The following is a 13,631-nucleotide window of genomic DNA, read 5'->3' as shown; positions in this document are numbered from 1 at the left end:
CAGGGGCTGTGCCCCTGCCTCCCTCACATCACCCAGTTTGGCCCTGGAGGATGGCTGGTTAATCAACGACAGGTAAGACCCCTCAATGTAAGGGGCAACTTAAGACAGGCACAGCCGCATGGGCATCAGGGAAGAGCTTGGTGAACACAGAGAAAGGGCAAAAGACCCTCACCCCGTGGCTCTGATATGGCCAGAGTCCTCATTCTATCTGAAAGAAGTCTCCTTATCTCTTGGCAGCTCTGTCTTGCCCACCTGGCTCAGGCTTGAAACACTACTAAAAGCAGGTACAGCCCTAGGGGGGAAATCAGGCCTAGAAGTAAGTTCCTTGAAGCTCCCTTTGTTCTTCCCTCAAAACCTATGATAACTAGCTCATACTGGGAAGGAGATTTACATTATTCACAGACCCTGACCTGAGGCAGATCTCTTGTGTTCCTTCAATTGTTATCTATGATCTTTGTCTGTTTTCTGTAAACATAGCCTTTTGACATTGATTGATGAGCTTTGCTGTATACCCATGTGCATATGGTTCTTAATAAAAGCCACTTCAAGAGAGGGGCTCAGGGCCTTCTCCACAAGAGGGAAGAGCCACCCCTTCTCCTAGCAGACAGAGAAGTGTCTGGGATGACTCATTATATTTTCCCCCACCTGTGACGACCTGGGACGGGGTCTGTGGGACTGAGTCCATGCTCCCACCTCAGCTGGTGCCCGAACAGGGACCCTCAGAGCCAGAGTGCGTGCTCTGTCCTCAAAGGTGCATTGCTAATTCCCTAACCAATGAGTGAACACTACATTTATCAAACAGCACAACTGCCATTAAATGAACATAAGCCATAGCTAATTGTTAAAAAGGAATAATTTACTGTGATTTGACTAGATTTTAATTGCCTTCTTTTATTTACAGAAGCATCCCATTCAATAGTGAAAAAATCTTTTAAAAATCATTTTGGAGAAAATTTGACAATATCTGTTCTAAAAATCTCACATTGTATGAATTGATCCAAACATGTGAACAAATATGTTGCTACAAGGATGTTCATTAAAGCATTATTTACAACATCAAAAATTTGCAAGCAACATATTCATCAACTGGGGAGTAAATAATATATAGTATATTGATGCTAAAAACAAACAAAATCTATGCAATCCAGAGCAAATGAGGAAACATATACATATATATGCATGGACATTTCTGGAAGCATATACAAGCAGCTAATAATAATGTTTACAACTAGATGGTTGGTTGTCTGGTATAAGAAGCGAAGGGGTCTTACCTTTTACTTTAGAACCAATATTCATTGGACTTTTTTTTTTACCTTAAATTCACATTAGTTTTAAATAGAAAAAAGTTACTAAAACCTATAAAATAATTTTTTCCAATGTATACTGTCTTTAAATATTGCATGAAGTACATAGCATAAAGAATTACTGAAGACATGTCTAAAGTTAATCCTACTTCCCTTTGCTTTATATTAAGACCCTATTACAGGATAATATAAAATATTTGTTTTGATAATGTAAAACTTTAAACTAATTTTTAAAATTTATACCCTTGCCCTGGAAGCAAAGACATTTCACAGAAGCCATAAAATGTCTTAGTAATATATTTAATATCCTACAAATTATTTTTTTTTTCTAAATTTTACTTTCAGAAAGGGTTTCTGAACATAGTTAAGTTTCTCTTAGTCAGCAATTTTGGAATACACTAGGGAAAAAAAGATAAGTGCTTTTTCTTTCAAACTAAGTTAATACTATTCCTTACAATGGTACAGCCTTGGCCAGAACCAGCCAGGAAGGAAAAAAAAAACCCAAACTATCAGTAATGCCCTACCTTAACTACAAGGTGAAGAGCAGTGCAAAGGACCTGATATTCCTTTTGGCAACTAGGAAATTTATTTATTTTTTTAATTTCCCATTTTATCAAATAAAAAAATGCTTGAGATGGATTGGTCTTGGAAAGGAGGATGTGGTGAGTACAATTTCTGCTAATTTCAAGAAAGAAAGAATATATTCTTCTTATAGGATCATGTGGTTGTAGCCTAAGGCAGCATGAATTTGAAATTGCCTGCTGTATAAAATCAAGAAGAGGGCCCAAATTCTCCAGCCTTTCCATGCCTCAGAGTGTCATGGGTCTCAACAGAGGAGTGCTCATTTTTAGGAGCTTACATAACAACCACACTTTCTATGGTAAAAATAACAACAACAACCCCCCGCCTCCAAAAACCCAAAAAGCAATTACTGAGCATCTACTATGTCCTAGATAGATCCTTTGCCTGGAAAGGAAGATAATATGACTTCCTTTCTGAGATTTTATAATCTAATTTGGGGAGACAGGACTTTTTTACCTTAAATTCACATTAATTTGCTATGGAAACCATTCATAACAAAAAAATTTTATGTCAATATAATACCACAATACTTTTTGTGTTCTTCAGGAATTGAGAGCTAGCTATGTTATATTAAGGCCCTTCCATGTGAATGTGATACAATGATTTTTAAGCCTAATTTGCAAACAGAAGACAAAAATTGCTAAATAATAGCACTTATTGATTAGGTACCTACTATGGGTTCCATATTTTACAGATACTCTCTCTAAACTTCATATGGATCCTGCAAAAATGGATACTATTATTTTTATTTTTCAGAGGAAGAAACTGAGGCTGTACACAAGGCAGTGATGGAATCAGCAATGAAACTAAAAGCACAGTTTCTTTGAGTCTCTGTGCTTTGAAATGGAGATGGGGAAAATCTTTAAATTCTTTCTATTTCTTTTCTCTTGCAACTTTAAAAAGAGAGACAGGACAAAAGAAGAATGCACGTTCTATATGCACAATTCTTTGCAGTCCTCTGACGAACTACCTCAAAAGCTAAGCTCCCATCAATCCTGGAGAGATAGGATCGGCAGAGCATAGTGGTGGAATGAAAGGTTTAAAAGAACCAGCAGCAACGAAAGAACTTTTTATGCAGAGAAGCCCCAAATCCGGGGCAAAGCCCTCCTGCTCATTTTATCTCACAAAAGGTGGGTAGTGCTGCCTGTCAAGGTAATGTATTACTACACTATTTGGAAAAACTGCAGTTCTAATTAGATGAGCAAATAAATGTTCATTTCAATTTATTAATATAGCTGTAGGCCTTGTTACAATTTATCTCTTAGTTCTGAGACCAATCCATCTCGAGCTGGGAATCATTGTGGTGAAGTAACAGGTTTTAATAATGGATACAGGCGGTGAATTATTCAGGCAGAAGGGAGCCAGCCTTGATGCCTTCACTCAATTCCTTAATTAACTGTGAGATGCTGACGAGTCTGGGCTGTCTCAGGGCTTTTTCTAAGTTTATCTCCATCAGGACTGTGACTTTTTCTCGAGCCATGGATATGTTGTGTTCAGGTCCATCTTTATCCAAGAGGAAAAGTGTCACCAGCCCTCCCGCCAGCGTTTTGTCTTTCTGTAGTCTGAATTCCGTGTCTGCATAAGTATTATCTTCATGCAGCTTCTTGAACAATAAGCATCTTTCTTGATAAAATCCACACTTTTATTCTATTGCACCTCTGGATAAGACTGGCACAAGAAAATCCAAAATACTTAAATCCTTATTTAAGTTTGGGAACTACCCAATAAACAAAACAAAAATCCAGTTCTGGTCACTTCAGCCCATTTAGCTTAGTTTAAAGCCATTGATTTTGGTGGCTTAGAAATAAATGAACTGTTAGAATTTTGAGAGTCTCCATTTGATTCAGCATCAAACAAATAAAACTAACACTTACCAAATGCAGATTGCATTATGTGTGTGGAACACATTATGTTATTTATGGAGCTTTGCAATGTGTCTGAATGGTTCCTGTAAATAAAACTTCTCAGGGTGTGGCACTACGCACATGACAGAACATGGCCGTGTCTGGGGGGAGAGAGCCCCTTTGCCTAACACAGATTTTCTGAGTGGGAAATGCATCTTGCTGGTAGACTTGGCCCCAGAGTAAATCGATGATTTTCCTGTGAACACATTAATAACATGCTTAGATAATGGATTGCCCTTATTTGGACAATCTATTTTGCTATTATTACCTGTTACTATGAACATTTAAAATACACGCATAAACTGTTAAACAGCAATTTATGTTTGCTGTGACAAGAGAGTCCCTCTTTCAATTTTGTCACATCAGAGAGAAAGTAAGACTCTGGGGGAAGTCTGAGCTTACCACTTCTTGGTAGAAACTGAATCATGATTTCTATAAATCAAAAGTCATGTTAAAAGCTCAGCGAAGTAAACAATGATGTGTATGAATTAGCAGCACAACCGTAGTCAATACAAATCAAAGTGGCTTCATGAAGGTATTGATGTTTTCAGCTCTTCTAAGGTTGAATACATTTAAGCTTTTATCCCCCAAGGCACTGTTGATCTAAATGAATCTATTCACTTTGAAACCAGACGGTGGTTGTGGCCAGAGACGCAACTACACACGTGGGCCCAAATGAGGCTCTTTCCCAAACCAGTGACCCCAGCTGCGGCTGGGTGCTCACAGTAAACTGAGATGAAATTAACGACGCCGGGAGCAAAGACACAAATGGGGGCTGCGTTTGTATTTGGTTTCCTTAGGTATTAATTTTTTAAAGTTTGGAGTCTCTGAATACAACGCGTATGTATTTTCTGAGGATTTGGCCCAGCAGCACTGTTCTGGGTATGATAACCTGTTTTATTGTATCGTGAGTTGACTGAAACTCTGCTTTCAAATGATTGATTCTGTATCTTCAGGTTGCATCAATATAGCCTATTACTGGATATTGATTAATTTAGTAGGTGCCATAGGCATGTCTTGCTTTTCTGAAAGGGAAGTTTATTTTTATAGCAAAATGCCATATTAAAAAAAAAATCAGATAATGCAGGCATCCCGTTAGGATTTACCAGATCAGCTAAAGACCACAAAATATCACCCTGCAATTAAATGACTACAAAGAAAAAAAATACACGATGCAATTTCCACAAAATATCTGGCATCCTTTGACATGTGAATATAAAGTCAAAGTAAGTCATCTATTTTGTCCTCTCTGTTGTTCAAAAAAGGGTTCTTTGCATAGTGAATACACATTCTTCTTGCTTTTCTTAGAATATTAGAGCATCTAACTGTCTCCAGAAGAACCAGCCTCAAAAGATCTGGCCAAGGGCACTCACACAGAGACCAGCACTTAGAAAGAACACCAAAAAATGAAACAAACTGATAAGTGGGTGGAAGTCATTCATCTTTTAAAGCCCATAAAAAGAGAGAATTGTAAATTAAAATGTCTACAATAGGCTCAACACCTCTCTCCCAACCCTTCCCCTCCCTTTGTCACGGAACAGCTTTCAAGTGTGGGAATGTTTCTCTTAAACATGTGTAAATCACACATTTAGTCATGCTGTATGCAGAGGCTCCGTTCTAAGGGGGTCAGGGAGGGGGGGCAAAGGATATTAAATACTGGTCCAGCAGTTTGTTAATGAAACATTTACACAAGCAGTTTACGTGGCTGTAGTGAGAAAGGGGGGCCTCTTCCATCACATCCTTTCATTACTTAGCACGGTCTTTAAGAGGATTAAGGAGGGGGGCGGGGGGGGGGGGTGAGAGCAGAATGTGCTTATCAGTTGAGTCTCAGAATTGGTAATGCTGAGTTCTTAATAGATTGCCGCTGGAGTTAGGATTACTGCCACGCATATTCTTCCAGGCTTTCAATAGAATAGAAAACAGTTTGTTTTCTCTCCTTCAATCAGAAGAGCTATTGACTTCATGATGAAATGACCTGGGACTCAGAGTTTATTCATACCACTCCCTTCTGCTTCTGTCGCTTCAAACAGAGAGCTTTATTTCATTTATTTATTTAGGCTACTGGAGGCCAGTGCATCGATATATGCATTAATTCCACTGTTACTATGATTAAGAAGCAGTTAACGGTGCAAGTTTAACAGGAGCCAACTGATTTTTATGATGTTTATATTGAGCATTGGATCAAGAAAAGGAAGCTTCCAGAGCTACAGAGAAGACAGATCTACTTTTCAGAAGCTGTGTGTTCTCTGCTGTTAAGGTTGCCTGACAGCTCAGATAAACTACATATTTTGGAGGACACTGAAGTGAACAAGTGGCCCTTTTATTTTTCGGGGGAGTTAGAGGCAGCTTTTGTTGGCGATTCTGTGAAAGAGTACAGTCCTGATGGATCATGCTGCTTGAAGTCCCGTGACTTCCCACTATTTTTAGCACAAGGAAGATGTTAGTTGTAACAGTGTACAATGGACTAATCAGCCATAATAGAACTCACACTGTTTTTTACTTCACATTGCACTTATTATGTGCCTTGAATGTAAACAGCTCTTGCTCTGACAAAGATGGCAGTTTGCCATGGGTGGATTCAGCCTTCTCTAAAGCTCAGCAAACACTGAATAGAAACAAGCCTGAGGACGCTGAAAAAGCAATTGTTTGAGTATAAGTCACTTGTAGCCTTAGACAAAATTATTTTTGTTACTTTCATCCCTATCTTCCTCCTCAATTAGCAAGCATTTACATCTGCCAGTTATCTGTGTATGAAAAATTATTTCTATTATGTCTCCACCCACATTTATGAATTAAGAAATCACATTTTATGTAAGTCTTGAATGATGACATCCCTGTACATTTTATACCCACTGTGAAATATAAGGAACATAATGTAATAATATAAAGCTTAATCATATAAGTAGATTGAAGTCTCTTTAAAGCATGATAAAAGATACTCTATTTAAAATCATCCCCAACACCAAAATGAAGCTTATTGTTTTGCACCATCTGTATGTACCATGAGCAGATTCAAAATAGTTTGCTCTCAAAACAGATTTTGAGCAATTCACTATAAAGTAAATTGTTGTTGGCCAGCCTTCCCACATTTTTATCTCTCTACGATTTTCCAGCCATGTTGGCTTATTTAGACGTTTTTAAATTTTTATCATATTAATGCATGCACATGATAAAAACAATCAAATAGCCTAAGAGGGTTTATAAAGAAAAGTGCTCCTTCCCCCACAATACCTTCATGTTTGGGCCCATTTCCAAGAGCAAATTTTACCCTTTTTAAAAGTTTTTTAGCTCTTCTGGGAATTACCTTCTGAACTCTAAATAAATAATAGGCTTATAAGTGTTTTTCTTGATTTGTTCATTCACTGACTCAACAAATATTTACTGTGAGCCTATTATTTGCCAGACACTGTTCTAAGACTGAGATAAAAACAGTAAACAGAACAAAGTCCTGGCCCTCATGGAACTTACATTCTCCTGGGGCTGTGAGGAGGAGACACAAGTAAGAAACAGTATCAATGAACAATTTCTATGGTCATTAAAAAGCGAAAACTGCTATCAAATAAAGGAAATGGGAAAGGTGAGCAAGGGGAGTACTGAGGATGGGAAGGTGGTTTGCAATTTAAAACACGGTGGTTTAAAAAGAGGGGAGAAAGATATTCCTGAACTCACTGATACTACTGTGCCTCATCGCCTGCAACCCAAAAGAGCTTGCAGAATCTGCAAACTTCAGTCTCTTCAAAGAGGATGATGTCTGCCAGTATGTTGTGAGAAAGCCCTTGAGCAAAGAAGGTATGGAAGCTGGGTGCCCACAATTCAGTGTTAAGCTACTCTACGCATCCTGCAACAACGTCGGGATGTTGCTCTGAAGAAAGGCATTCTAAGAAAAATAAGGAAGTGGTCACAGAACATGCTAAACTTTTGGTAAAAGAAATGAAGGGGGGCAAAGAAAACACCCAAACCAATGGTGGAGAGATGGAGGCAGTACTCTCTGAGAGCTTCTACCCCCAGTCCATTCATAGAGAAGATTTTCTAAGGGTTACAAGTAAGTGATATCAGACTTCAAAAAAATGAACCCTGGTACTGAGAAATGTGGTCAAAGATTTATGCGTAAAGATACTCATCTTGGCATTATCTGCCATATCAAAAACCAGAAGCAACCCGGCTGTCCAAAGTTAGGGAGAGCAGTACTCCTTACTCAGTTTTGTTTTCTAGGGTGTCACTTACCCGTGGTCAACTGTGGTCCAAAAACAGTAAATGGAAATGCCAGATATGAACAACGCATACAGTTTAAATTGCACGCTGTTCTGAGCACGCTGACATCCTCTTGCACCGTCCCGCTGCGTCCCACCCGGGACTGAACCGTCCCCTTGTCCAGAGTCTCCACGCTGCCTACTCTCCCCACCCACTAGTCACTTAGTAGGCGTCTTGGTTATCAGGTTGATTGTCTCAGTATCGCAGTGCTTGTGTTCAAGTTACTCTTATTTGACTGAATAATGGCCCCAAAGCTCAAGAGTAATGATGCTGGCAATGTGGACATGCCAAAGGAGCCAGGAAGTGCTCCCTTTAAGTGGAAAAGTGAGTACGATACAAAATGTGAGAGATCACATTCGCGTAACTTTTATTCCAGGATAAAATTGTGACAATTATTCTATTTTACTACTTATTGTTGTTAATCTATTACTGGACCAAATTTATAAATTTAACGTTATCAGTAGGTATGGATATAGAGGGAAAAAAACAGTATATATAGGGTTTGGGCCTATGTACAATTTCAGGTATTCACTAGGGTCTTGGAATGTATCCCCCTCCACCCGCTGTGAATAACGGGGGACTACTGTATAGACACTACATGATATCTATGTGGTAGAATGGTATACAGCCATTAAAATAAAAATGCGTGATAAGCCTTTAATGTCAGGAGATGATGCTTATATTAAATGAAAATAAAATCAATTCCATATATTACCTCAAATATGTAAAAATCCATAAAAATGTGTAGAAGAAAATTTGCCAAATATATAAACTTTGATTTGATTATCTTGGGTTAGGTGATTTTATTGTCTTCTTCTTACCTTCAAAGTTTACAGAATAAACCTTCCCAGAGTCATGTCAAATGGCAATTGCTAAAAGCTTCCTTTGGGCTTAGAGAAGGGGCTGAGCCGTGCACGCCTCCCTGTGTGCCCACCGCACACTCTCAGAGCAGGCCTTTCTCCTAGCATTTGTTGCATGATGCTCAGGTCTTTCTGTATCTGCCATGCACCCTTGACACTAAGATCCAGAGTGAGGTCAGAGAGTACAGGTTGAGGGCACAGTCCTCCACAAGAGGCTTCCCCTACTTCAGACCAGCTGGAAGCTCCAGGGACCCCAGGCTACTGGGACTTCTGACCAACTGCCTACAAATCTGGGTGTCCTCACTACCTCCTTAGGTTTTATAACTTACTAGAATGACTCACTGAATTTGCAAAGCATCTATCTATCTATCTATCTATCGATCTATCTATCTATCTATCTATATCTCATATCATATATGTATATATACATACATATCATACATATACATTATCATATATACACATACATATGATAATTTATTATTACATACACAAATTGTGATTAGACAAATGAAGAGACACACAGGTGAGGACTGAGAGGGTCCCAGACAAAAATGTTCACTGTCCTCAGGCTGCATCAACCTCCAGTCACATTGATGTATATCGCAAACCTGGGAGCTCACTTGAGCCTCGGATGTCCAGGGCTTTTATTGGGGACTCATTACATAGAGTTGATTGATTGAATCTCTGGCCATGTGATTAAACTCAGTCTTGAGCCTCCCCCCACACTCCCTTTCTCAGAGGTTAGAGAGGTGGGTTTATAACTCATGGTTCAAAGCCTCAACCCTGTAATCACATTGTTGGTCTTTCCATCACGACAGCCCTCATCCTGAAATTATGTAGGGGGTCACCAGGAGTCACCTCATTGGTATAAATAACAAAGGTATTCCTTTCTCAAGGGAAATCCCAAGGATTTAGAGGCCCTCTCCCGGGAACCAGGGAGAAAAGGCAGCCCCGCTTTTCACCACACAATAGTGTCTGTCTCACCCCTTGGCCACAGCCTCCAATGCGGAGGGGCCATGCCTGGCATGCCTATCCCATGACTGGCGCCAGCAGATATTTTTATTTCAGTAAATCTGGCAGTTTAGAACATTTGGCCAAGGTGCATTAGTGAGTTAGAGCAGCCTCTCATTGTCTGTGAATTCCAACTTGACACTTTTTTTGTTACTTTGCCTTTCTACGGCAGTCACGTTTCCAGGAATTAGTAATGCACTGACATTTTGGGGCTTTTATAATTTAATCCATCACTGAGAAGAACAATAACACAATAGCAACGATCATAACACCATTTTATCTTTTATCATCTTTCCTTTTTGCATTGGTGATATCTATAGAAACACATTTGCTAATTTTGAATTAAGTAGAAAATTAATAGAAAATTATCTTTGTGCAAGGAAAGACAAATAGAGGTGCAGGATTGACAATTTCATGGCTGTGTTTATGAGTGGCTAAGTCTGTCGATATTAAGTAGGTTATAGAAGTTAAGTGCTGGTGTTTTCATTTTTGTACTCAATCTGAGGATGGCCTTGGGATTGGATTTTAAAACATCAATATGGTATTTGGTGAATCTGACAAATTAGTTGATTATATTTATGCTTACTCTTTAATTCCAAAAGTGATTTGCTTCTGGTAGATCATATAGTCAATGATGAGGGTTGAATATTTAACCTAGTTCTTCAAGTTTTTGATCATTTCTATTCCATGATTTACTACAGTAGATTAAAACTAGAACTGCTGCTTAGAAAATTCAAAACTAAGCCAAATTTTCCACGAGACAAAATATCTTTAATATATTTATGTATATGTTATCCCATTTTAAATATTTTATCCAAGGACAACAGTGAAAGTTCCTGACCAGCATGATTTGCTAGGTGTTACTTCTGGGCACCTGGAATTGCTTTCCTGAGAATCTTAGGGCAGTTTCCCTGTGCCTTTGCTTCACTTTTTCCAGGTCCTTCATTGGTCTAAACCCTTACTTACTCTCTTACTCCATGAGCAGGCTTGATCCTGGCTTGCAAGAGAAGCCGGGACTTTTTATAATTGGGATGAACAGGAGCCTTCCGTGTTTACTGCATCTCTGTGGTCTCCTGTTCTTGTCTGATGCCCAGAGTCTTCTGGGACTATATTCACAGTATTCCTAGGTATCATCCAATATCCAGTACACATTTAAAATGTCTTATTAAAACTAAGGGTTTATTTTATATATTTACAAAAATTTTATTTTATTTTTTTAGCTTTTTAAAAAGATTTTATTTATTTATATTTAGAGAGAGGGGAAGAGAGGGATAAAGAGAGAAAGGTCAATGCAAGAGAGAAACATCAATTGGCTACCTTTCAGAGGTGCCCCATCCGGGGACCAAACCAGAGAACTTTTGCTTTGCAGGATGACGCCCAACCATATGAGCCACACTGGTCATGAAGGGTTTATTTTATTGAAAATTGGAGAGAATTAGCATGTTTGTATGCAACAGGATGATGCAGGATCGAGTGGAGACGTGTGCAGGGGTGAGGTCCTTAGCAGGGCCCTGCGCCAGCCATACTCTGCTTTCTCCAAGGGAACATCATGTGTCCTCTGGGTGAACAGTGCCCTGCATGTGTGCATCCTGTTAAGGGGAAGGGACTGAAGAAATGAGCAGCTCACCAAAGTGGGCTGAAGATTATTTTAAACTGAAAACATCTGAACAGACAGAGCCACAAAGAAACACATCTAAAAAAGCGGAAACAAAAATACAGCTACCATTGACCCCACCTCTGAAGGAATTGCCTATTTGAAAGGAGACTGACCCTTAGCACCAGGAAGAATTCAGTGGCTATCCTACCCCTCCACCAAAGTGGGGAATTACCCACCTAGGAAGGAGATAGACGGCCCATTTCCATTAGCATCAAAGAGCCCAACAGAAGCTCCCATACTCTCCCCCTGGAAGCCCTAACCCAGCCTCTATTATGCTGACTTAAACCTTTAGCTCCAGCTGTTCAGTGAGTTACTCATCACTAAGCAACTCCCATGTACACAGGTAAAATAAATCTTGTCTTTCCTATTCAGGCCCATACTTTTGGACCTAACTTGGTATAGGAAAACCTTTTTCTCTCAACAGGACCTTGGGTAAATGTGGAGAATCAGCTTTAGTTAGGAGGATGGGACTTTCATCTATAGTAACAGGAAGGAAGACAGAGAGATTTATGTATATTCAACCTCCTCTTGTTCTCAGACTTACTGGAAATATCATCTACTCATAGTGACTTGTCCTCACTCCCATTCACTCCTTTATCTATTCCAATATGGCTGCCAGGCTCGACACACACTCATTGAATCATTTGTTCATTGGATGTTTCTTTAGTCCTAGTGTATGGCCTAGGCCCTGGGATTACAGCATTGAGGGAAATCCAAAAACTGCTGCCTCCATGGAACTAGCTTTCTAGTTGGGGAAAGCAGATATCAAACAAATACTGCACAGTATGTTCAATACTTTTAAGTATGATGGACCAAAGACAAATACACACTGAAAAAGTAGGAAAGGGAGTCAGGGAGTATTGACTACCTCAAGGAGGAGGAAGCATTTGAATAAAGATATTAGGGGCAGGAAGCAAACCTTATCTGACATACTGTTCTGTTCTGTTCTGTTCTGTTCTGTTATGTCTGTTCTAGGAAGTGGAAACAGATAAGTAGAGGGAGTGTGACTGGCATCTTCAAGGAGCAACAAAGAGATGAGTAGGGATTGAGCAAGGGGAGGAGTCATAGTAAGAGAAAACCAAGGAGGTTATATGGGACCATATTATGTGGGAGATTATAATTATTGCAAGTATTTTGGCTTTACTTAGAGAAAAATGAGAACCAACTAGAGGAATCTGAGCTGTAAGTTAATCACAAAGATATCTTATGGCCTAGCAATTACAAGCCTAGATACACATCCAAGAGAAATAAAAACATATCTTCAAAGAAAACATAAGTATTTACAGCATCACTACTCATAGAAGCCAGGAGGTGTAGACACCCAATGTCCATTTCCTGATGGATGAGTAAATGAATTGTGGTATACCCATACAATAGAATAGTTTGTTCCTGTATCTTTTCCCTCATCTTACGATATACTCTCTTACTAAGAGATCTTATCCACACCCATAATTTCAACTATCTCCTATACATGAGCTCACAAGTGAAATTCAGATGCTTTATATAACTGCTAACTATACATCAAAAACATCTCAAATTCAACCTGCATAACACTGAAATTATGATCTCTCATTCCATTTCCCCCAAACCTGCTCCTCTTTCAACATCCCTTAATTCAATAAAAATTTCATTTATGCAAACCATAAGACAGAAACTATTTTTTAGTATGTCCCTCCCCAGGATATATAATCCATCACCAAATTCTGAGGATTTTATCTCCTAAAATGTCCTCTGATTTCTCTACTTCTATTTTTACTGGTAAGCAATAAAAATACACTTCCATAGGTTCTCTTAGAATTGGATTGGTTTTTGATGTATAAACTACAAACACACATGTGCTACAATATTTAGTGGACAGAATTTATAGAGGAAACTACTCCACACCCAGCACTGAGCAAGACTCACTGGGCTAGATAATTATGAGGATGAAATAGATATAAATGAAAGATCTTCGTGATTTTTTAAAAAAGGCTGTTTGCATCATTTGCTTTGGAGATATCATAGTCTGAATGGGGCTGTCCAAGTCTAGAAATTAGGTGAAATACAAGAGATCAGCACT

This window comes from Pteronotus mesoamericanus, unplaced genomic scaffold, assembly GCF_021234165.1.
Source record: "Pteronotus mesoamericanus isolate MK-2021 breed Mesoamerican mustached bat unplaced genomic scaffold, CSHL_Meso_final scaffold_167, whole genome shotgun sequence".
Lineage (NCBI taxonomy): Eukaryota > Metazoa > Chordata > Mammalia > Chiroptera > Mormoopidae > Pteronotus > Pteronotus mesoamericanus.
This window is presented reverse-complemented; position numbering follows the sequence as displayed.